The sequence below is a fragment of the Tamandua tetradactyla genome, chromosome X (assembly GCF_023851605.1).
Source record: "Tamandua tetradactyla isolate mTamTet1 chromosome X, mTamTet1.pri, whole genome shotgun sequence".
NCBI classification, from domain to species: domain Eukaryota; kingdom Metazoa; phylum Chordata; class Mammalia; order Pilosa; family Myrmecophagidae; genus Tamandua; species Tamandua tetradactyla.
The window spans coordinates 56,254,288-56,281,594 of record NC_135353.1 but is presented as its reverse complement, the minus strand read 5'-3'; positions in this window follow the sequence as shown (position 1 = coordinate 56,281,594).

Below are 27,307 nucleotides of genomic sequence, written 5' to 3'. Positions count from 1 at the left end.
GTGGAGGGGGAAGGAAACACCGTTAAGAAGAAAGTTGCATGGAAATTCTTTTTTTGTTTGTTTAATCTGCCTTAATTTGGATGGGTGGGGGTGACCCAATCACCCTCCATGTATCACACATCTCTCTATATGGGTTCTGGCAATCTAAATCCCTATGTCACTTCCTAACACACACACGCACACACACGCACACACACACAACCAGAAACACAAAGTCCATTTTCCTCTTGGCCCAGGTTAGATGGTTAATCTAGAAAGGTGTGGTCAATGATCATTTCTGACACAGTCCTTATCCTGAATAACTGGTTAACTATGAACCTATCAGTCTGGCTCCCAGCTCTCCAGGGCTCCACTTCTCTCTTCTCCCACCCGCGTGCTTCTTCCTTTCCTTTCCTCCCTCCCTATGATCAGAGATGTTGCACAGAAACACACACATCTGGACATAGGGGATTTTCAAATCGTGATTTTATTTTTATCATCACCATCTCCACTCCATTGGCTGTGGTGTGTATTGCACTGGTGTCAGTTTGCATGGTCTCTTGAACCTCGCCTCAAGGCTTTTGGTTCTGGCTTCTACTCAGTCTTAGCTTGAGGTTGACATTTCATAGTCTTTTTCAGTCGCTTCACTTTCCTTGGAAGTCTTGTCCTAGCATGAGATGACTTTTTCCGTGAACTCACAGGAAGCAATCTTTGTATTTTGCTCTGCATCTTCCTCACCTGGGAGGGAAACAGGATGATCCAAGAAAGGTATTGAATTGGAGGAAGAGAATGGAGACTGGATGTGAAAGGGGTGGTTCATTGGAAAGAACACAGGCTGAGGAGGGGGGTTATGTCAGGAAAGGATAAGATGGGAGTCCTGAGGGAGAGGGAATCAATGAGGAGTAAGAGAAAAAGAATCTATGAGGTGGTCTTACCTTGGCACTTCTCTTGGATCTGGATTGACGTGGTGTCTTTTTCTGCTTTTTCCTCCTTTGTCTTCTTGAAGTTCGTTGTTCTGTGCGTGGGGTTGGTTCTTCCATACCTGTGCCAAGTTTCTCTGCTCTCGTACTCTTAGCCATTTTGAAGCCTGCCAAATGTCTGCATCAGTGCTCCTAAGCACCCTACATATACCCTCCCCAGGATATTTAAGGACCACACCCTTCAGCTTTCTTCGTTCACCTAAGCGCTTTCCCCAGCCAGTGAGAGCTAAGTGTGGCTTAAACATTACAAATCGTTAGTCCTGACATGCCTCAGGGAGTGGGAATGCTTAGGGGACCAAGATGCTCTGGTCAGAGAAAATGGATATTTTCATGACATCCTACTAAAGGGCCTTTCCCAAAGTGATCTTCTCATCATCTTCTCATTATCTATGCACATGGAGGGGAGAAGAGTTTACCCCAAGCCTTTCCTCAAAGCCTTTCCCATTCCATGGTCTATTCTGTTCTCTGTCACCCTTCACCGTAACCTAGTATTTTATGTCTTACCTGAAATCCCTCCAAGGTAATGTGGCCACATTGAAGCTTCTGTGAGACGTGAATCATCCCACTTCCCTTCAACATATTTCTTATTCATTTTGAACTCCATTTTCTTCTTAACCACTAACAGGCAATATTCCCATCCACTTCCTTTCCCAATGTCCATGTCCTCAGTTTTCTATGTTCCAGTCTCAATTGCCATATCGTCGTATATAGATATGACAAATAAAAACCAAAGAATAAGATGGTAGATTCAAGAAATGCCTTTACAGTAATAAATTTAAATGTTAATAGACTAAGCTCACCAATTAAAAGATATAGATTGTCAGAATGGATTAAATGATATGATTCACCAATATGCTGTTTATAAGAGACTACTCTTAGACACAAGAATATAAATAGATTGAAAGTGAAAGGATGTGAAAAGATGTTCCAGGCAAAACAAAATGAAAAGAAAGTAGAGGTAGCTATACGAATATCAAACAAAATAGACTTTAAATGTAAAGCCATCAAAAAAGAAAAAGAAGGACATTACATATTAATAAAAGAGACAATTCACCAAGAAAAAAAAACAATCATAAATGTTTATGCTCTCAACAAGAAATTAGAGAATTTAAACAATTTGATAAATTATTAGGCCTAATGGACATATATAGTTTGCTTCACTCAAAACATCAGGGTATACATTCATTTCTACTGCTCATGGAATGTTCTCCAGGATAGATAATATGGTGGGTCACAAAACAGGTCTTTATGCATTTAGAAGGCTGAAATTATTGAAAGCACCTTCTCTTATTACAATGGTATGTTGCTGGAAATCAATAACCATAAAAAAACCAGAACTTTCACAAATATGTGGAGATTAAATAATTCACTCTTAAATGATCAGTGGATCAAAGAAGAAATTACTAGAAAAGTCAATTACTATCTGGAGACTAATGAAAATATGATTACAACATATTACAAGTTATGAGTTGTAGCAAAAGCAGTGCTGAGAGGAAATTTCACTGCCCTAATATTATAAAAGAAGAAAGAGCAAAAATTGAGGAATTAACTGTTCACCTGAAGGAACTAGAGAAAGAACAGTAAACTAATTCCAAAGCAAATAGAAGAAGAGAAATAACAAAGACTAAATAATAAATAAATGAATTAGAGAACAAAACAACAATAGAAAGAATCAATACAACCAAAAGTGGGTTCTTTGAGAAAATCAATAAAACTGATAGACGCTTAGCTACACTGACAAAGAAAAAACAGAGAAGGTACACATAAAAAAGATCAGAAATGCGAAGGGGTCATTACCACAAACCCTAAAGAAATAAAAAAAAAATCATAAAAGGATTCCATGAACAAACATACACCAAGAATTAAACAACTTAGGTGAAATGACAAATTCAAAAAACACATGAACAGCCTACACTGATTCAGTAAGAAGTGAACTATCTCAACAAACAATTAAAAAGAAAGGGATTCAAACAGCCATCAAAAATCTTCCTACAAAGAAAAGCAAATAGCTTTACAGGGCAATTTTATCAAGCATTCCAAAAAGAACATGAATCCTGCTCAAAATTTTCCAAAAAATTGAGGAAAAAGGAACACTACCTAACTCATTTTATGAAGCTAATATCACTCTAATATCAAAACCAGATAGGGATGTTACAAGAAAGGGAAACTACTGCCCACTCTCACTAATGAATATGGATGCAAAAATTCTCAACACAGTACAAGCAAATCAAATCCAAGGAAACATGAAAAGCATTAAACACCACCACGAAGTAGGATTTATACCAAGAATGGAAGTAGGGTTCAACACATGTAAATCAGTCAATGTAATATATTATATGTACAGCACATTAACAACTTGAAAGGGAAAATCATAAGATAATTCTGATCGATTCGGAGAAAGAATTTGACAAAATTCCACATCATTTTCTGATAAAAACACCTCAAAAGGCAGGAATCAAAGGAAATTCTCTCAATTTGATAATAAGCACATAGCAAACCCATAGCCAGCATTGTATTCAATGGTGAGAGACTGAAAGCCTTTTCCCTAATATTGGGAATGAGACAATGATGCCCTCTGTCACCATTATTATTCACCATTGTACTAAAAGTTCTAGCTAGAGCAGTCAGACAGTAAAAAGAAATAAAAATCATCCAAGTTAAAATAGAAGAACAAAAACTTTCATTATTTGTGGATGACATGATACTGTACTTGGAAAATCCTGAGAAATATATGACAAAGCTGCTTGATTTAATAAACATATTCAGCAAAGTGCTGGAACACAAGATTAATGTGCAAAAAATAAGTAGTACTTCTATACAGAAGCAATGACCTAACTAAGGAGACAAGTAAGGAAAAAATTCCATTCAAAATAGCAAGTAAATGAATAAAGTATCTAGACATAAACTTAATCAGAGATATAAATGATGTATACACAGAAAAGGATAAAACATTGCTAAATGACAGCAAAGAAGATTTAAATAGGTAAAAAAAAAAAAAAAAAACATTTCCTGCTCGTGAATAGGAAGGTTAAAAGTAGTTAATATGTCAATTCAGCCCAAATTGGTCTACAGATTCAATGCACTACCAATCAAAATTCCAACAGCCTTCTTTGAAGACTTGAAAAAGCTAGTCATCAAATTCATTTGGAAGGAAAAGGAACATCAGATAGCTAAAAATATCCAAAAAAAAAAGAAGAACAGAGGAACTTCCAGGAAGATAACTGATTACAGCGGCTCGGGATTGGCCCTGCTCCATGGAAAAGTTAGAGAAGATACAGGAGGGGTGACTGAGGCAGCAATTCAGGAGTGTGGCTGATGTGGGAGAGCCTTCTGCACCACATATGGCAGCTTTGGTTGCAGAGGCTGAGGAATTGAAAGGCAGAAAGCTAGAACCTGGCATGGAGGCACAGAGTCGCAGAGCTCACAGGGCTACACAGAAGGGAACATGGGACTAGGAAGTAAGCCAGGCTGCTTTCCTGGGGTGGGCTACTCTCACCAGTGCTGCCCCGTGACTGGCAACTCACCCCACACTCCATGCACCTGCACCCCATCATCTGCTCCCATTCCTTGCACTCCAGGTGCCCCAACCTCATCAACCCCCAGTGCATGTGCCTGGCCCACACCCTTACCCCAAGGGCAACCCAGCCCATCTCTTCTATACCCCTCCCAAACACTGCCTCCCCTTTCTTGTTCTGTGCAGGCTGTTGCTAGCACATAAATGTTGCAGGCACTAACCTCCATACCTAGGCTACCCTCACCACCCGTCCAAGTTTTGCATAGCATCATCCCACCCTCCCTGAGCTCAGCACATCCATTTATGGCACTCCTAGGCCCACCCATGTGCACGAACACCTGATCACGTCATTCAACTCTGGGAGCCACACTTTACAGTAGTCCTAGAACCACACATGAGCACAACCCTCAGCATCACTTCCCAACTCTGAGAAAGTGCTGACCTGCAAAACCCAGTCACATCTTCTGCCAATCCATGAAGAGGCAACACTGACCTGCTGCCACAGCTCTACACATGCACACAAGGGGCCCCATGCCTTAGACCAACGTAAACAAGTGTTACCCACCCCCCTCAGACTGCTGCACCCGTACAGCCACATCCTCCTACGAGGGTAATATGGACAACTGTATGCCAAAAAACTAGACAATTTAACTTAAATGAAATGGACTAATTCCTGGAGACACATGAACAAGCTACACTGACTCAGGAAGAAATGGAAGATCTCAACAAACCAATCACAAGTAAAGAAACTCAATCAGTCATCAAAAATCTTCCTACAAGGAAAAGCCCAGGGCCAGATAGCTTCACAGGGGAATTTTATCAAAAATTCCAGAAAGTACTAATACCACTTCTGCTCAAACTTTTCCAAAAAATTGAAGAAAAAGGAACTCTACTTAACTCATTTTATGAAGCTAATATCATTTTAATACCCAAACCAGGTAAAGGTGCTATAAGAAAGGAAAACTGCAGGCCAATTTCCCTAATGAACATACATGCAAAAATTCTCAATAAAATATTAGCAAATTGAATCCAACAGCACATTAAAAGAATTATACACCATGACCATGTGAGGTTTATACTAGGAATGCAAGGATGGTTCAATGCAAAAAAATCAGTTAATATAAGACAGCACATTAACAAATCGAAAGAGAAAAATCACATGATCACCTTGATTGATGTTGAAAAAGCATTCAACAACATTCAGCATCCTTTCCTGATAAAAATGCTCCAAAAGATAAGCATCAATGGTTACTACCTCAATATGATAAAGGGAATATATGAAAAACTGATAACCAACATTGTACTCAATGGAAAGACACTAAAAGGCTTCCCCCTAAGATCAGGTACAAAACAAGGATGCCCACTGTCACCACTATCATTCAACACTGTGTTAGAATGTCTAGCTAGAGCAATCTGGCAGGACGAAGTAATAAAAGGCATTGAAAATGGAAAAGAAAAAAGTAAAACTTTCAGTATTTGCAGATGATATGATACTATACTTGGAAGAACCTGAGAACTTTACAGCAAAGTTACTTGAGCTGATAAACAAATTCATCAAGGTGACAAGATATAAAATCAATGTGCAAAAAGTCAGTAACATTTCTATACACAAATAATGTCCTGGCGAGGAATCAGCTAAGGGAAAAATTTCATTCTACATAGAAACTAAAAGAATCAAATACTTAGGAATGAACTTAATTAGGAATATAAAGGACTTGCACACAGAAAACTACATAACATTGATAAAGAAATCAAAGGAGATCTAAATAGGTGGAAGGACATTCCCTGCTCATGGATAGGAAGGTTAAATGTAGATAAGATATCAATTCTCTCCAAATTGACCTACAGATTCAGCACAGTACCAATAAAAATCCCAACAACCTACTTTGAAGATTTGGAAAATCTAAGTACCAAATTCATCTAGAAAGAAAAGAGGTCCTGAAAAGCTAAAAGCATCCTAAAAAAAGAAGAAGAAGGTGGGGGGATGATTAACACCTCTGACTTTAAAACCTATTATAAAGCCAACGTGGTCAAAACAGCATGGTACTGGCACAAAGACAGAAGCATTAACCAATGGAATTGAATTGAGAGTGCATAAATAGACAACCAAATCTATGGTCAACTGAGTTTTGACAAGGCCCCCAAATCCTCTGAACTGGGTCAAAATAGTCCTTTCAATAATTGGACATGTCAGAACTGGATATCAATAGCCAAGAGAAGGAAAGAGAGCCTCTATCTTACACCCTACACAAAAATTAACTCAAAGTGGATCAAACACCTAAATATAAGAACTAACACCATAAAACTTCAAGACAAAAAGGTAGGGAAACATCTTCAATACATAGTAATAGGAGGTAGCTTCCTAAACTTTAAACCCAAAGCAGAAGAACATAAGAAAGAATGGATAAATGGGAACTCTTCAAAATAAAATGCTTCTGCACCTCAAAAAGCTTTGTTAAAAAGGTTAAGAAAAAGCCAACCCAATGGGAAAAAATATTTGGAAATCACATATCAAAGGTTTGAATTCCTGTATATGCAAAGAAATCATACAATTCAACAACAAAAGAGCAAGCAACCCAATTATAAAATGGGCTAAAGATATGAATAGGCATTTTTGTGATGAGCAAATATAGATGGCTCAAAAACACATGAAGAGATGCTCATTTTCACTGCCTATAAGGGAATTGCAGATCAAGACCACAATGCGATTCCACTTCATACCTATAAGAATTGCTGTTATTTAACAAATAGGAGACTATAAATGTTGGAGAGGATGTGCAGAAACTGGGACACTTATGCACTGCTGGTGGGAATGTATAATAGTGCAGTCACTATGGAAGACTGTTCGGCAGTTCCTTAGGAAACTAAATACCGAGTTGCCCTATGACCCAGCAATAGCACTACTTGGTATATATCCAGAAGAACTGAAAGCAAAGACAAAAAGAGACATTTGCACACCAATGTTCATAGAAGCATTATTCAAAATTGCCAAAAGATGGAAATAAAGCAAATGACCATCAACAGACGAGTGGATCAACAAAATGTGGTATATGCATATGATGGAATATTATGCAGCAGTAAGAGAAAGTATAGATACTGTATGATTCCACTTTTATAACCAGTCTAAAGGTATAATCAAAGGCTTATAATACAGAATATAGGGGTTTTAGCGATACATAGAAGCTAGAGATGGGTGAACCACTAGCTAATGAGGTTGAACTCCAATGTAAGGGAATAAATAGGAGCGAAGGTGATTCTCTAGTTGGTCAAGACATAATATTACAATATTGAATATGAACAAGATTGAAAGAGGTTGTAGATAACTACGTGTCCCACTGACTCACACTAGAAATATGAATTAGTTCTCGTACGAATTACTTCAAAGGTATGATTCTTCAATAAAGAATGTTTAAGTTCAGGGTACAAGGGAAAAACTGCTATTGCATGCTATGAGCTATGTTCAAAAGGAAACCATCAGCACTACCACAGCAGCAGAAGAGGTAAATAATGGGAAGAAGGACAAGAATTAAGAGGAGATTTAGATTTTTTATTTGGCTAGAGTGTGTTTTTTAGTTTTCTGTCTCTTGGGGAAAATGAAATTATCTAAAATTGAGAATGTTGATGGACTGTGGACTTTTTGCCCTTTAAATGAGGCTTCATGAATGCAGGTGGCTAGAGGATACACTGACAGAGAAGTAGATTGCAAATGATGGTGCATACTTATGAACAAAGGTTGTGCTGCTTCAAAAAGGAACAATGTCTTGAGGCCTGCAACAATGTGAATGAGCATGTGGGACACCTGGTGAGAAAAATAAGTCAGAAACAAAAAAAAACAACATGATATGGTCAATTTTAGAAAATGTTTATGAGAAAACAGGGGCCTAGGCTGCAAGATCTTAGAGCAGATGCATTAAGTCCATAGGGTGATTATTATTTCTGGATTTTGAGAGGTTGTTTTATGTATATAACCTGATATTTAGAGATAAGAATGAAACTGAACAGGTTGAGGTTAAAGTAATTAAGAACACAGGGGTTAGGAAAGAAGTGTCTATATTTTAGAACCACATATACTCTTTGAGACCAATGGAAGAAAGGTTTATTAGATCTGGAAGTGAAATTTTCTGTACTGCATAATCTAATTCAACCTACCTGTATAGCTCATTTGAACAACTGAAACACAGGAAGCGCAGAATAAGAAAGAGGTCATTTAATCCTGCATAGATTATTGTAATTCCTGGAAACATCCTAGAGTATATTAAGCAGATAATCAAAAAGTACTGGCAATGTCCCCTGAGGGAGGGGAGAAATAATATGGAAGTATTAAACCTTACCATAAGGGAATCCCTTGAAACTGTGTCAAACTTTAGAGATATCCAAATCAATAGGCCATGCCCTTGATCATGAGGCTTGCTCTTGTGAAGCTTATGTAGGTAACAGAGAAGCTTAGCGTACCTATAGGCATGCCTAAGAGTTACTTCTGGAGGACCTCTGTTGTTGCTCAGATGTAACCTCAGTCTCTCTAAGCCAAACTCTGCAAGTGAAATCATTGCCCTCCCCCATGCGGGACATGACATTCAGGGGTGAAAGTCTCCCTGAAAACATGCGAGAGGACTCCTAGGGATGAATCCAGACCTGGCACCACGGGATCAGCAATTAAATCCTGACTAAAATAGGGGAAAGGAGTAGAATTAACAAAGTATCAGTGGCAGAGAGAGTCCAAATAGAGCTGAGAGGCTACTCTGAGGATTGCTCTCATGCAAGCTTCAAGTAGACCTTGCTACCTGCCAACACCCAACCAGGACCATTCCAGCCAATCTTAAAGAACCTTTAGGGCCATATATAAGATTCCACAAGGGTTCCAGGCACTAGAGTAACTTTCTAGAAACCTACAACCTCAAGATAGGTCCCTGATCCAGATTAATCATGAAACTTAGCCCACCCCCTTCTGAACATCAGACAGTTCCATATCCTTACCCATGTTAGTGACAGACCTTTCCAATATCAAAAAGTTAGAATTGCCATGGCCCAAACAACCCCAAAAGGTAATGGAAAGATCAAAGGTGATGGTGGAATTACACATAGAAGATGAAACTTAACAAATGAATATAAATGCTAAATCATTAAATTGATATTTCCTTTAGTCTCCAGTATTTCAGAGCAACTAGAAGTAAAAACCTAATATTGTGAAATTGTAATCCATGTCAAAGTCTGAAATATGTTCTACAACTAATTGTGGTGTGGTGCTTTGAAATTTATAGCTTTTTTTCTATATGTTATTGTTCATAGAAAAAGAAGGAAAAAATGTTGATTGTGATGATAAAAACATATTTAAGCCCTCCAGCCTCCTATATTCTGGAGCAGCTAGAAGGTAAAATAGGGGAGGATCATATGGTAGCCCATGAGAAACTCTGGTAACTATCCTGTAATCACTTTTTGAAGAGTGCTTTGAAAAGTATTGCTTGTTTTATTTCTTCGCTTTGTGTATATGTTATACTATACAATAAAAAAGTTGAAAAAATAAAAACTGAAAAGAAGAATGGAGTGGGAGGATTAGGATTTACAATTCAAAACCTAATAATAAAGCTACAGTGGTAAAAATAGCATGTTTTTTGCAGAAAAAAATGGAAGTATAGACCAATAAGAATAGAATCAAAGGTGTGGAAATTGATCACTAAATCTATGGTCAGCTAACCTTTGAGAAGGCTCCCAAATCCACTGAACTGGGACAAAACTGCCGTTTTCATAACTGGGTATGAGAGAACTGGATATCAATAGCCAAAAGAATGAAAAAGAACCCTTACCGTACACCCTACAAAAGTTAACTGAAAGACCTAAGTATAAGTGCCTGTACCATAAAACTCCTTGAATAAAATGTAGGGAAATATCTTCCAGACCTGGTAGTTACCAGGAAGTAACTACCAAAACTTTACACCCAAAGCACAAGCAATGAAAGAAAAAATAGATAAATGGGAACTGCTCAAAATCAAATACTTCTGTGCCTCAAAGGAGTTTGTTTAAGAAGTGAAGAGGCAGCCAACTCAATGGGAGAAAATACTTGGAAATCACATATCTGATAAAAGTTTGATATCCTGTATACAGAAAGAAATCATACAACTCAACAACAAAATAAAAAACAACCTAATTATAAAATGGGCTAAAGATATGAATAGATATTTTTCCGAAGAGCAAATAGAATTGGCTGAAAAACACATGAAGAGATGCTCATTTTCATTGGCTATAAGGGAAATGCAGGTCAAGACTACAATGAGATACCACATCACACTTATAAGAATAGCTGCTATTAAGCAAACAGGAAACTACAAATGTTGGAGAGAATGTGGAAAAATTGAAGCACTTACGCACTGATGGTGGGAATTTATAATGGTACAGCCACTATGGAAGTAAGTTTGTGGTTATGTAGAAAACTAAATATTGAATTGCCTTACAATTGGGTAACATTCCTCCTCAGAAAAGCTGAAAGCAGTGACACAGATATTTGCATACCAGTGTTCATAGAAACATTATTCACAATTGCCAAAAGATGGAAACAATCCAAGTACCCATCAACAGATGAGTGAATAAAATAATGTGGCATATATACATATATAATGGAATATAAAGCAGCAATAATATGAAATGAGGTCCTGAACCATATGATAACATGGATGAACTTTGTGGACATAATGTTGAATGAAATAATCCAGGCACAAAATAATAGATACTGTATGATTTTGCTACTATGACCTTGGGAAATGTAAACCCAGAGGCTTATAATATAGATTATAGGGAAACTGGAGATGCATAGAAGCTAGATGTAGGTAAATGGTTATCTAATGAAGTTGAACTTAAAATGTAAGGGAATGGATAGACATGAAGGCAGTTCATTAGTGTGGTTATAAGTAATATTGTATATTGAAGGTGAACATGCTTAGAAGGGCTTGCATTTCGCTATGTATCCCGCTAATTAATACAACAAATATAAATGAGTTCTTGTATGAACATATTTCAAAGATATGAATCTTGTACAAAGAGTCAGTAAGAGAAGAATACATGCCACGACCTATAGTTAACCAGAAGACATCAATAGTACCACAGCAATACCAGGGGTAAATAATTGGGTGGGGAGAGACAAAAGTTAAATGTATATTTGGACTTTATATTTGGTGAGGGTGTGTTTATCATCTATTTTTTATTTTTTTCTCAGTGGAGCAATGAAAATTGTCTAAAAATGACAGTGTTGGTGATTGTACAACAAATTGAGGTTAATGTGAGATGTGTATTGTTGACTTTGGGCATTACCCATGTTGCTCAATGGATAGCAGTTACCAAAGGATGCATTCACTGAGAATTAAAATGGCACATGTAGTGTATACATATGATTTAATTTTATGCAGCTACAGAAAGGAATGAAGTCATGAGGCATGCAATGATGTGGATGAACCCAGGGGACATCTTGTGATGCAAAATATGCCAGAAACAAAAGAACAAATATTTTATGGTCTCTTTTAGAAAATACCTATAAGAAAATTGGGGCCTAGATTGTAAATTTGTATAACGGGCATATTCAGTTCAGAGCTGTTAATCTTATTTCTAAATTTTAAGATGCTGTGCCATATCTGTATAACCTGATATCTCCCTGGAACTTTGGCTATTTGTATGGCATCTAAGACACAGATTTGGCATTATGCAGCTATAAAACTCAACATTGTTGTATGCAACAACTGTTGAAGAAACCAAAAAAGAGATTAGGCTTAAGTTAGACATAAGTTTGAAGTCAATCACATTGGGACTAATGTAAATCAGAATACAGGGGTAGTGAGTACATTGTCTGTACTTTAGAACTTTACCTATTCTATGAGACCAAAGGAAGAGAGGTAGGTTTGTTTTGTGCAAAACATAAATTTTCTGTAGCATATACTCCAATTCAACCTGTCTGAATAGATCATTTAAACAACCTAAACATATGGAGCCCAGAATGGGACAGAGGGCATGTAATTCTGTATTGTTTAATGCAATGCCAGATACATCCCAGAGTATGTTGAGTTAATAATCAAAAGGTATTGGCAAAAAAAATGGTATTGGCAATGTCCCTTGATGGATCAGAGAAAACGTATGGAACTATTAAACTTTACCACTAGAGAACCCAGATACTATCTCAAACATTAGGGACTCACAAGAAAATAGCCCGAGGCCTTGATATTGAGGCTTCCTCTTGTGAAGCTTATTTATGTAGCATAGAAGCTAATCCTACCTACAATTACACCTGAGTTACTTCCAGAGGACTGTTTTTGCTGCTCATATGTGGCCTCTCTCTCTCTCTCTAAGCCTAACTCTGTAAATAAAGTAATTACCCCCCCCCCCCGTTATGTGGGACATGAAACCCAGGGATGAAAGTCTCCTTAGTAATATAGGATAGACTCCTAGGAATAAGCCTGGCCCTGGCACTAAGCATCAATGCCTTCCAGTCCAAAAGAGGGAAATAACTGTAACAATTAAAGTATCCATGGCTGAAAGAGTTCAGATAGTGTCAAGAGGCAACTCTGGAGGCGACTCTTATGCAAGCTTCAACTAGATATTGCTATTTACCATGGTATGTCAACCCACAACCAAAAGCATTCCTGCCAACACTAAAAAACACCAGGGCACAATCTGTGATTCTAAAAATGTTCCATGCACTATTATTACTTTCTAGAAACCTGCAACCTCCAGTTGGGTTCCTTCAGAGGGACCAGCCTCTCTAGAACATCAACTAGTTCAAGCACCCTATCTCATATTATCAGCCCTTTACAACATTACAAAGTTAGAATAGACATAGCCCAAATACCCATAAAGATTGAGGAAAAGTCAAAGAGAAGTCGGGGTTATAAGAGAGAATATGGAACTTAACAAATGAGTATGACTGTTGAACCATTATATTGATATATCTTTTAGTCTCCATTGTCTTAGAGCAGCTAGAAGTAAGAACCTAAAATTGCAGAAATGTAATGTATACCAAACTCGGAAATTCATTCTATAACTCATTGTTGTAGAGTGATTTGAAATTTATTGCTTTTTTTTGTCTATATGTTATTTTTCACAATAAAAGAAGCTGAAAGGTGGAAAATATTGGCAAGTTCCCTTGAGGGATGGGGGAGAAAAAATACAGAACTATTAACCTTTACCCTGATATTGTCTCACATGTTAGGGACTCCAAAGTCAATACACTAAGCCCTTGATCTGGAGGCTTTTTTGTGTGTGAAGCTTTTCCTGTAATGGAGAAACTAAGCCTACTTATAGTTGTGCCTGAGAGTTACTTGCATAAAACCACTTTTGATGCTCAGATGTGACCTCTCTCTCTCTCTCTCTCTCTCTCTCTCTCTCTCTCTAAGCCCAACTCTGCAAGTAAAATCCTTACCCTCTTCACTACATGGGACATGATGTCCAGGGGTGACAAGGCCTTCCTGACCAAAAGGGGAAATCAAATGTTACAAAATAAGGTATCGGTGGCTAAGGGAGTTAAAAGAGTTGAGAGGCTATTCTGAATGCTACTCTTATGAAAACTGCAATTAGATAATGCTAATTCCCATGGTGTGCCAAATCCTAACCAAAACCATTCCTAGTAACCCTAAAGAACACCTAGAGCTCTATCTGAGAGTCTACAAAATTTCACATACTAATAGTACTTTCCAGAATCCTATAATATCCAAGTGGTTTCCTAAGCCAGATAAATCCTGAATTCTAGAGGGACCAACCCCTCCAAAAACATCAACTAGTTATACCCCATTCACAACACGAAAAAGTTAAAATTGATAGAGCCCAAAAGCTCCTAATGATTGGGAGAAGGATCAAAGGATAAGGAGGAGTTAAAAGAGAGAAGACAGGATTTAACCAATGAGTATAACTGCTGAATGATTATATCAATATTTCTTGTAGTCTTCAGTGTCTTGGAGCAGATAGAAGGAAAAATCTAAAGTTGTGGAGCAGTAACCCATACCAAACATTGACATTTGTTCTATAACTACTTGTTACAATGCACTTTGAAACTTATTGCTTTTTTGTATATAGATTTCATGATAAAATGATTTAAAAACAACTCATTAATAACCTTAAACTCTACTTTCAGAAAATAATAATTTTGTTGTTAGGATAAGTCAAAATAGAGCCATCACTAAGATGATGCTTTGCCCTCAAATACTGCGGCATTTTGAGGCTGGCTGTCTGGGTACCTTAGGGCTCCTTGGCTTTTCTATGATATGGAAAGGTCCTCCAGCACAGGTTTTAGTACTTCATCTTATGATTTCTTTACTTGATTTATGCTTGTAAATGTGTCTGGAATTGCTATTTATGAAGTGATATTAAATCAGGAGCACAATTTTATCTTTAAAAAAACTTAACCATTTCCATCACCACTCATTATATTAACGATGGTTTTGGTGTGTGTGTGGGGGGGGTGTTACTGATTGGAAATGCCACTCTTGAATTAATGACATTTGGTAAATTTATAGTTTTCATTTCTGCTTTATGGGTTTATCCTCTAGCCTCATGCCATTAGCAGACTGCTTCATTAATTATAGTTTTTGCATACTTGTAACATCTCATAATGCAAGTCTTCTTTTAGAAAAAGTAAGGGAATTTATTAACTTGCAAGTTTCAAGTCATAAGGCCAGAAAAATGTCTAAACTAAGGCATCCAGGAAAGAATAGCTTGACTCAAGAAAGGCTGATGTCTGTCACATGGGAAGACATGCCGTTGGTGCATGCTGGTCTTTGTTCCTGGTTCCATTGCTTCCAGAGTCTGATGCTAGGATTTTCCTCTCTAAGCATTTGTGGACCTTCACTTAGTTACTGTGAGACACAACTTTGAGTTCTGGCTTGCTTAACATCTCAAGAGAAGGTGCATGGCAATGTCTGCTGTGCCGTGTCTGTGTCTAGGCATCTGCTCTCTCTGTCTGCACCCCAAGCATCTCCAAACATCCATGTCTCTGTCAGTTCTGAAGAACCTGTTCTTCAGAGGTTTCTCCAAATGCAAATCCCCTTTTAAAGGACTCTAATATACTAATTAAGACCCACCTTTAATGGGTAGAGTCACATCTCCATCTACTTGGAAGGCCAAATTCACAATTGAATGCTTCATATCTCCATGGGAATAATCTAATCAAGAGTTTTCACTCTACAATATTGAATCAGGAATAAAAGAAACTTTTGCCCCCACAAGATTAGACCAAGATTAAAGCATGGATTTTCTGGGATACATATTAACTTCAAACCAGCACATTTTACCTCTGAACACCCAAAAAGCCATCATCTTTCCATATACAAAATACATGCACTGCAACACAATATCAAAAGAAGCCTTAAACCATTTAAGAATTAATACAAACACTGTACAAAGTTAAAAAACATTATAAAATTCTATCAAAGTCCGTTAGGGACATGGTCTGTTCTAAAGCAAAAAATTTTCCTCTGGCTCTGGACCTGGGAAACTCAGAACAAGTTATCTGCTGCCAAAGTACAAAGGAGGGACAGTCAGAGAATACATGTTTCCATTGCCATAAGGAGAAATTGAATGCTATGCAAGGTAATCAGGAACAAACAATTCTGTAAACCTGCAGGACAAATTCCATTGGATTTCAAAGTCTGAGAGTCATTCATCTTCTGGGGCTTTAGAAAGCAACAGCCCCACCCTTTCCAAGGGCCCATGCAATGGCCTTGCTTTCTCCAGTTGCTGGGGTGAGGGTTGCAACACTGGTGCTCATTGGAGTACCAATTTTTTCTTGGCTCGACCCTATACAAACATCAGGGCAGCACCCAAGATCTCTTGGTGTTCTTGGCAAGGCACTATGCTCAACCCCTCCAAAACAATGGGGTGGCAACCAGGTTCCCCACAATCTCTGATTTATGTGCTCCAACCTCTCAGACGCTTAAGGCAGCACAACTCTTCTTGAGCAATGAATCAGAAGGTTTGCTCTCTGCTTCCAGGGCAAACTCACCCTTCCCATGCATATGCATATATCCACTCTCATGTCCTAAGATTTCCTGGTTCCAGATGTTAGCTTCCACGGTTCTATGTCTGAAGTTATATTTCCTTCAATTTGCAACTTTTCTGTCCCTTTTAATCAATAATAGCAGTAGTTCTGTTTATATAGATCCTGCTATACCCTTGTTGGTTTTATATGCAGTATGCATGGATATAGCCACCAGACAATTGGACTTTCCACAAATCCTTTCTGGATAACTCTGTCTCCAATCCTCACTTGTCCAGGAATGGCTGACTGCCCCCATGTTTGGTTAAATCCTCACGTGGGGCCTTATTCACTGGGGTCTCACTTTTGGGGGCATAGAATTTTTCAGACCATCAATTTCTGATTTTTTTTTGGTACCCAATAGTTCAGTTTGCAACTTATCTCCTTACTGCCACATTTTACTATATACTGCAAGAAGCAATCCAGCTGCATTTTCCACATTTAATTTGGAAATTTCCTCAGCTAAACATCCCAGGTTGTTGCCTTTAAATTCTAACTTTCATCCAACAGCAGTACACACTTCTTCCAAATACTGTGCCACTTTAAAATAAGGGTTTCCTTCCTTCTAGTTTCCAATGACACATTTCTTGTTTCTATCAATAGCTTGTCATAGATATCTTTAGAGTCCATATTTCTATCAACAGTCTCTTCAAAGCATTCTAGAACAAATCTTCCAGAATGTTACCCTTATCCATTTAAAACCATTCCAATGTGTTTGGTTTTTGCAAACCACAGCATCCCACTCATGGTACCAAAATCTGTATTGGTTTGCTAAAGTTGCCTAAAAGTAATACAGCATGAATGGAACAGATTTTTAAAAAGGAATTTATAATTTTGCAAGTTTGTTGTTCTAAGGCCAGAAAAATGTCTAAACTAAAGTATCCAGTAAAAGATACCTTGGTTCAAGAAAGGCTAATATCTGTCACATGGGAAGACACATGGCTGGCATCTGCTGGCCCTTGTTCCCAGTTCTGTTTCTTCCAGCTTCCGACACCAGTGGTTTCCTCTAGAAAAGACTTTGGACGTTCACTTAGCTCCTCTGGGAAACAACTCTGGGCTCTACATTGCTTAGCATCTCATGGGGAGGCACATAGTGAGATCTGCTGGGTTCTACCTCTGTCTAGACACCTGCTATCTCTGTCAGCACTCCGAGCATCTCCAAACATCCATGTCTCTGTCAGCTCTGAAGCTATTATTCTCCAAGGGTCTGAGAGGTTTCTCCAAAATGTTTCCTCTTTATAGGACTCTAGCAAACTAATCAGGACCTGTCTTGAATGGGGGGAGTTACATCTCCATCTAACCCAAAGGCCACACTCGCAGTAGGGCATGCCACATCTCCATGCAGGTAATCTAATAAAAAATTTCCACCCTACAATATTGAATCAGGATTAAAAGAAACTTTTGCCCTCACAAGATTGGATCAATATTAAATTATGACTTTTATGCAGTACTTAATAATTTCAAACTGGCACAATTTTCTTATATTGAAACTCATGTAGAACTTTCCTGGTCTTTGTATAACAAAACTGGTCTTGGTATAACCTTTTTTCAAAAGTTAGATTTATTGAGTTATAATTTGCATAGAACCAAATTCACTCTTTTTAGTTATACAATTCTATGATGTTTAATGCATACATCTTCATAACCAACACTAAAATTAAAATACAGAATTTTTTCATCATGTCATGACAGAAAATTTCCTCTTCTATTTTGTAGTCAATCAACTACCTCCCACTCCCAACTTCTGAAGACTATTGTTCTGTAGTCTTTCCCTATAGTTCTTCCTTTCCCAAAATGACATAAGAATGGAACCATTGAATATATATGTGGCCTTTTCAGTCTGGCATCTTTCATTAATATAACGTTTTTGATATTCAAACTTGCTGTAGCATGGACCCTTGGTGCTTGGTATTTAAATGCATGGATATACAATAATTTTCTTATCCATTAAGCAACTGGTTAACATTGGGTTTTATTCTGATTTTGGCATTATAAATAAAACCACTGTAAATATTTTTATATGCTTTTGTGGACTTATGCTTTCCTTTCTCTTGGGTAAATAAGTAGGAGTGGGGTTTTTGAATCACATCATAAGTGAATGGTTAACTTGAATAGAGATTCCCAAACTTCCCAAGCAGCTGCATTATTCTAATCTCAATGGATGAGAATCCCAGTTGCTTCACATCATCACCAACACTTTGTAATGCCACACTATTTTCTTTTAAAATAAATTTTAGCTGTTCTAGTAGGTGTGTAGATATATGAAATTTTGTTTTTAATTTGCATTTTTAATGACAACTTATAATATATTTGCTTTTTTTTATATTTAGGTCTATGACCCATTTCAAAATAATTTTTGATTATGGTACAAAGCAGGGATGCAAGTTTACTTTTTGCATATTGATATACAATTTTTCCAACACTATTTGGTGAAAACATGATTCTTTCCTCACTGAAATGTAGCTTCTTTTGCAAAAATGAATTGATCTTATGTGTGTCGGTCTATTCCTAGACTCTCTATTTTGTTCCATTGTTATACGAGTCTGTCCTTTCACATACTTGAAGTAGACCTTGTATATTGTCACTGACTCAGTGTGAGCCCTTCAATTTTTCCTTTTTCTCTAACTTGTTTGAGCTATTGATTTTCACTTAAAATTCTAGATTCAGCTTGTTGTATTCTTCATGAAAAACTGCTGGAGTTTGATGAGGATTGTGTTGAAATTATAGTTCAATTTGTAAGGAATTGACATTGTAACATTGCTGAGTATTCTAAACCATGAACATGGTAAAACACATATTTAGGTCATTGATGTAATTTATCACATTTTTTGAATTGCCCACATCCTCATGTTACACATATTTTCTTGTGTACTCTGTTGGATTTAACTATAAATGATCACGTTGTCTACAAATAAATATAATTTTACTTCCTCATTCCCTATTTGGATGATTTTGTTTTTTCTTGCCTGATTTCACTGTAAGACCCTCCAATAAAACGTTGAATAGAATTGGAAAGGGTAGCCATATTTTTCATTTTCCTATTCTTAGGGGGAAAACATTCAGTTTCTTGCCAATTAAGTTTGACGTTAGATGCAGGGTTTTTTTTTGGTCTGGGCAGATACCAGGAATTGAACCTATGTCTCCATCATGGCAGGTGAAAATACAGCTTCTGAGCCACCATAGCACAGCCTGGCTGCAGATTTGTTGCAGATGCTCTTTATTAACTTATGGCAGTTATATTATATTCCTAGTTTGCTGAAAATGGATTCATCTTAAATGGAAAATGAGTGTCCTTGAATGCTTTGTCCTTATCAATTGATATGATCACCTTACTTTCCTTTGTTAGCTTTTTGTTTTTCATTGATGTGGTGGATGGTTTGATTTTTAAATACTGAACCAGCTTTGTATCACTGGAAAAAGCCACACTTGTGGTGATTAATTGTATATATATATATATATATATATATGGGGGGGGGAGAGAGAGAGCTAGATTTGACTTGTTAAATTTTGTTGAGGCTTTTGCACCTATGCTAATGAAGGATATAGCTCCATAATTTTCTTTATTTTTACTGTCTTGCTCAAGTTTTGGTATGAAGTAATGATGGTCTCATAAAATGATTTGAAAAGTGTTTCTTTTTCTTATATTTTTTGAATGAGATTACATAAATTTTTATTATTTCTTCCTTCAATGTTTGGTAAAATTTAATAATGAAACCATCTGTGCCTAGAGTTTTCTCTTTTGGAAGGTATTTAGCTACAAATTCAATTTATTTAATTGATGAAGGCTATTCATTTTATTTATCTCTCCTTACATGAGTTTTAGTAGCTTGTGCCTCATAAAGAAATGGTTCATTTCATCTACCTTGTCAAATTGATGGGCATAGAGTTAATTATACTTTTTTCCCTATTATCTTTTTAATATCTCAGGGAAGAGTAGTGATGATTTTCTCTATTTTCCTGCTTTAAATCCCATTAATTTCTCCTCTTTTCTTTATTATTTCTCACTTTTGCTTGCCTCAACTTTAATTTGCAATTCATTCTCTTATTTCTTCAACTGACAGCTCAGGTAACTAATTTTGGATCTTTTTTTCTACTATCAGCATTTACTTCTATGAAATTTTCTCAAAGGATTGTTTTAGACCCATCATAGCAAATTCAATATGCTGCATTTTCATTTAAATTTAGTAAAAATATTTTTTATTTACTTTGAGACTTCCCCTTTGATTCCTGAATTATTTGTAAGTGTAAAGATTAACTTCAAGGTGCTTGGGAATTCTCCAGATATATTTCTGCTATTAATTTCTAGTTTAATTTCACTGAACCCAGAGAATATACTTTATATGATTTCAATTTCTTTTTATATTTAGGGTTGTTTCACAGTTCAGAATATGGTCAATCTTGTTTATTATTCCAAGGGCACTTGAGCATACTGCTGTAATTCATATCATAGTTCTCTTCTTTTCTCTGGCTACCTTCAAAATATTTTTTCCTTTTAATTTTAACAATTTGAATGTGAGGTATCTGAAAACATATATGTATAAGTTTCAAATTTCTCTAAAGATACCTGTGCTTAGGTGATTTCCGGAGTGATGGTTATGCTGTTCTCAATGATCTTACCTCAGTCCACAGCTTTCAACCTTCCATGCATGAACACTGAGAGGTTTCCTCTCCACTCTAGTTCTCTTCCCCATTATGTAGACTGCTGTTATTTGTTTCTAAGTGCTTGGTAGGCTCTAAGGGTTAGAGAGTTCTTTGTATCTTGGTATAGTCTGAGTCTTATTTAATGCTTATATGCCAGCTCAGGGTTTGTGATGTGTACAAATCTTTGTGTGGATTTTTCTCATTTGTCTTGGGTACGTGCAGGAGTGGAATATTCAGGTCTTATTGTAGGTATATACTCAACCTTGGAAGAAATTTCCAAACTGTTTTCTAAATTGATTACATCATTTTACATGTATGAGGGTTTCAATTGCTCCATACACTTCCCAGCAACCTAGTGATGCTGGAGAGCCCCTGGAGTTCTTGGCAAAATCAAGACCTCAACCAAGGGCTGGCACCTTGAGGATTCTTGACTCAGTCACAAAAAAGAATTTAAGGAATAACTGATGTGTATAGCCAAGTAGTTTAATAAGCTTGATAGCACAGAGCCCTGAGAGTTCTCAGTTGGATGCCAGAGAACCCTAGCAGTTCTTGGCTGCATGCCAGAGAGTCCTGGGAATTATCTACAGGATGCCTCAGGAATTCTTGGTGAAGTTGGGACCTCAACAAGAGTCCGATACCTCAGCCACAGGAAAGAATTCAAGGACTAGTCACCGTGTACAGCCAAAGAAACCAAAGACTAGCCAGTGTATACAGCTCAAAACTTTAATGTATAGCAAAAGCACACATTCAAAGGAAAATAAATGTTGGCATTCTCCAAAGGAGGAGAAGCATTCTGATATTGGGATCCTTGCATTATAAGGACTTGAAGTGACCATTCCCCCTCTGGCTATGCCAATAAAGGATTGATGAACTGCACTTTTCATTGGTTCTTTTCAGGTATCGACCTGAGTGAGGGCTAGGTGTGCAAGGGTTAGGTAGGTGTGTTTGTGCCAAAAGGAACATTTTATCATGGGCCTTATGGCTACTTCTTACTCCCTCCTCTCCTATCTAACTTTCCTCAATGGTATTGCCCTGCTTTTCAATTTTGGCAATTCTATTTACTGTGTAGTTATATGTCACTCTCATTTAATTACTTCCCTTAATGATGAATGTCAAACATTTTTACCTGATTATTTACTAATTATTAATGTATCTCTTGATGTGTCCGTTCAAAATTTTTTGACTAATTTTCCATGGTGAAGACTTGCTGTCACAGAGAAAAGAATTTACCAGAGCCTTATATGAACTAGGAAAAGGGAAAGTAGCTAACTCCAATCCTTTTCAACCTTCCTGTATCACTAAGTGGAGGTAAAACATAGCTGAAAAACAGTAAAAGGTCACAACCATGTGACAGGACCACAAAAAGATGGACATTTAATCATAAGATTATAGAATGTTTTCTCTCTTTTTGCACCTTATCATAAAACCAATGGGGTTTCAACAAAATAAATTGGATTAAAACAAAAAGGGCTTCATGTCTCATTCTAAGAAGGAGTTCTCAAGATAAATCAAAGACAGTAATCTAAAACTCAATAGGAAAGGCATTTGAGGAAACTGAAGTGTCTGACACATACAACTATAACAAACATTAAATACAGCCTAACTTCTAGCTACATTTACTTAAAAGTTCCCAGAAAGGGCTAATTACCTCAGTTCCCATTATCTGATCATCATGTATGGTGCACTGGTTTGAAACTTTCGTGTACCCCAGAAAAGCCATGTTCTTTATTCCTGATTCAATAAAATTCAGAAAAATAAGATTCAGAAAAATCTCTGTGGCTGACACAGAAACCGTTGGAGATGCAGAAAGAAAAGGCCCTGGAGGAAGCTGCTTGAAAACAGAAGTCAAAGGACTGCAGATGCCAGCCACATGCCTTCCCAGACTGGCCTTTCTTGAGTAAAGGTATCTTTCCCTGGATGCTTCATTTTGGACCTTTCTATGACCTTAGAACTGTAAGCTTGTAACTTAATAAATCCCCTTCATAAAAGGCAACCCATTTCTCATATATTGTATTTCCAGCAGCATTAACAAAGTAAAACATATGGCTTTCAAAAAAATACAAGGAATGTTAAAAAGTTAGGAAAAATACAAGTCTGAGGAGACAAATCAAACATTGGAACCATACTAAGGTATGACACGCATCTTGGAATTACCAGGTGGAGAATATAAAATAACTATGATTAAGACATGAGTTCTTAAGGAAAAGGTGACAACATGTAAGAATATATAAGTAATATAAGCAGAGAGAACGTAATATGGAAGTATCAGAAGGAAATGTGCGAAACCAAAAACACTGTAACTGTTGAGAGACAAAGTAGGAAACCATATATAAATAAATGGTCAATCCACCAAGAAAAAATAATAATCATAAATATTTTTTAAAATTTTTATTGGGAAATTTAAGATATATACAAAAAAGTGATGAATTTCAAAGTATATTTTAACAAGCACCTAACCACAGTGTTACAAAATAAATGAAACACTGGAAAATCTGAAGGGAGAAATAGGCACAATTGGAATAATAGTTGGAGATGTCAATCCACCACTCTCATTAAGATAGAACATCTCAACAGGAAGGAAACAGAAAACTCGGATAATATGATTAATTAACTGGATCTAACAGATATATACAGAACATATACAGATATATACAGTACCCCAAAGCAGCAGGATATACATTCTTCTCAAGTGCACATGCATCATTCTCTTGGGGTGACAACATGTTGCATCACAAAACAAGTCTCAATAAATTTTAAAAGATTGAATTCATAAAAGACATTTTCTCTTACAAAATAGAACAAAGCTAAAAATCAGTAACAGCCAGAGAACTGAGAAATCTGGAAATATATGGAAATTAAATACATAGGTATAAAAAAAATCAATGGGTCAAAGAAAAAATTGCAAGTGAAATAATATCTTGAGATGAATGAAAATGAGAATACATATCAAAACTCAAGGGATGCAGTGAAGGCAGTGCTGAAAAGGAAATGTATAGTTTTAAATGCTTACAATAAATAAGATGAAAGTGCTCAAATCAATGATCTAACTGCACACCTGCAGAAACTAGAAAAATAACAGCAAACTATCCACAGTCCAAAAAGAACGAAATAAATAACAATAACTACATTGTAGAAATGGAAAAGCCAATCATTCAATTTATTTGTAAGGGTGAAAGATCCTGAATAACAACAGCAACAACAAAAATAACATCTTGAAAAAAAAGAATAAAGATAGAGGGCTCACATTTTCTACCTTTAAAGTTTATAACAAAGCTACAGTTGTGTAAACAGCATGGTACTGGCAAAAGGATAGATTTATAGACACATGGAATCCAACTGAATGTTCAAAATAGACCTCCACATCTATAATCATTCATTTTTGACAAGGCCACAATATCCACTGAATTGGGAAAGAATAATCTCTTGCATAAATGATGCTGGGAGAACTGGATATCAATATCGAGAAGAATGAAGGAGGACAACCATCTCATATCATATGCAAAAATTAACTCAGAATGCATCAAAGATCTAATTATAAGAACCAGGACCATAAAAATCCCTAGAAGAAAGTGTAGGGAAGCAGTTTGAGAGCTTGTTTTAAGCAATGGTTTCTTTGGCTTTCCTTCAAAAGAACAAGCAATAAAAGAAAAGATAGATAAATCAGACATGATCAAAATTAAAAATGTTTGGCGGGCCACAGTAGTTCAGCAAGCAGAGTTCTTGCCTGCCATAACAGAGACCTGGGTTCAATTCCCAGTGCCTGCCCATATGAAAAAAAAAAAAAAAAAGAAAGACAATAAAAAGAAAATTACAAATGTCTTCATCTCAAAGAACGTTATTATTAAACTGAAAATTCAACCTACTCAAAGAGAAAAAAATAATTGAAAACCACATATCTGATAATATCCAGAATATATAAAGAAATCCTACAACTCAATAGTAGTAAGATAATAACACAATTTTTTAAACGGGCAAAAAAGTTGAATAGATGTATCTCCAAAGAAAATACACAAATAGCTAAAGGGCACATGAAAAGATGCTCAGTATCACTAGCCATTAAGGAAATGAAGTCAAAACCACAATGAGATATCATTTCATACCCACCAGAACGGCTACTATAAGTAAAATGGAAAATCACAAGTGCTGGAGAAGATGTGGAGATATAGGAACACTCATTGATTGCTTATGGCATTGTAAAACGGTGCAGCTTTAGAGACAGTTTGGCAGCTCCTCAGAAAGCTAGGTAAGGAATTATCATATGAACCATCAATACCACTACTACATAGATATCCAAAATAATAGAGAATAAGGATATAAACAGATATTCACACACACATGTTCATAGCAGCATTATCCACAATTGCCAAAAGATGGAAGCAATTCAAGTGTCCATCAATTGATGAATGGATAAGCAAAATTTGGTAGATACATGAAATATTATTCAGCATTAATAAGGAATGAATTTCTGATTCATACACTATGGATGAACCTTGAAGACAAACTTTTGAGTGAAATAAATCAGACACAAAGGGACAAATATTGTATGATCTCACTGATACAAATAACTAGAACAAGAAACTCATAGAATCAAGATCTAGAATATGTGTTACCATGGGCTAAGTTGAGGGTAGAGAATGGGGAGTTATCTCTTAAATTGTACAGAATTTCTATTTGTGCTCATTGTATAGTTTTGGGATGGACTAGGATGATAGCACAATATTGTTAATGTAATTAACAGCACTGAATTATATATGTGAATGTGGTTAAAAGGGCAAATTTTAGCTTATATATGTTACTAGAATAGAAATATGAAGATAAAACATAGGTCTGTATAACGCAGTGAATCCTATTGTAAACTATGTTTATAGTTTATAGTTCAAGGATAAAGATGCTCATTCATGAATTATAACAAATGTCCCATATTAATGCAAGTCTTAAAAATAAGATGGAAAAAAATGCCCTAATGAAAACTGTGTACTATACTTAATGGTATAATTTTAATATTTAATATTTTTCATCAATTGCAACAAAAGTACCACACTAATGCAAACTGTTAATAAGAGATGGGTATATGGGAGCTTTGTAATTTTCTGCATGGATTTTCTATACACCAACTTCTCAAAAATATTTAAAAATCAACAGCACTGTAAAAGCATTGAGGCACGCTTTTGACAGACTCATCAGTTGACTGGGCACTACTGAGTAAAGAATCAGTGAGCTTGAATATATGTCAATAGTAATTTCACAAACTGGAATGCATAGGGAAAAAAAAGAATGAAGAAAACAGAAAGGAGTAAATTGTTCTAAAATTTCAACACATGTGACATATGCATAATTGGAATACCAGAAGGGGAAGAAGGAGAGAATGATGCAGAAATATGTGAAGTAATAATGCCCGAGAACTTCCAAAATTAACAGTAGACACCAACCACAGATACAGGAAGCTCAAAGGAAACTAAAGGTAATAAATACCAAAGAAATAGGAACCTAAGTATATCATATTTAAACTACAGAAATCTAAAAACATAGAAAAAACAGCTGACATGTAGAAGATCAAAAATAAGTTTTATATCTGCCTTCTTGTGAGAAGTCATGCAAACAAGAAGACCATGAATAGCAACATTTAAAGTGCTGAAAGGAAAAATAAAAACACCAAACTGGAATTCTATATTCAGTGAAACTATCTTTCAAATGTGAAGAAGAAATAAAGATTTCCTGTGACAAAAAAAAAATGGAGGGAATTTATCACTAGAAGATGTATCTTGCAAGAAATATCCCAATAAATTCTTTGTGGAGAAAGAAAACTATATGAACCAAAAATTTTATCTACATAAATAAAATAAAAATAATGGAGAATGAATAAATGAAGATAAAGTATATTTTTTCTTTCCTTATTCTTACATTATTTAATCAATAACTATTTATTCAAAATAATAAGAATAACAATATAGTGGATGACTACAGTACATGGACAAGTGAAAAGAATGATCACAAAGTTATAAGGGAAGAATTGGGACTGCTTAGTTATAAATTACCTACACTATCAGTGAAGTGATATGGTATTATTTGAAAGCGGACATAAATTAGCTACAAACGCATATTGAAAAATATAGGGCAATCACAAAATTTTTTTAAAGAATTACAATTAATATGCTGAGAGAGAAGAAAGTGCAATTGTATAAAATACTCAAT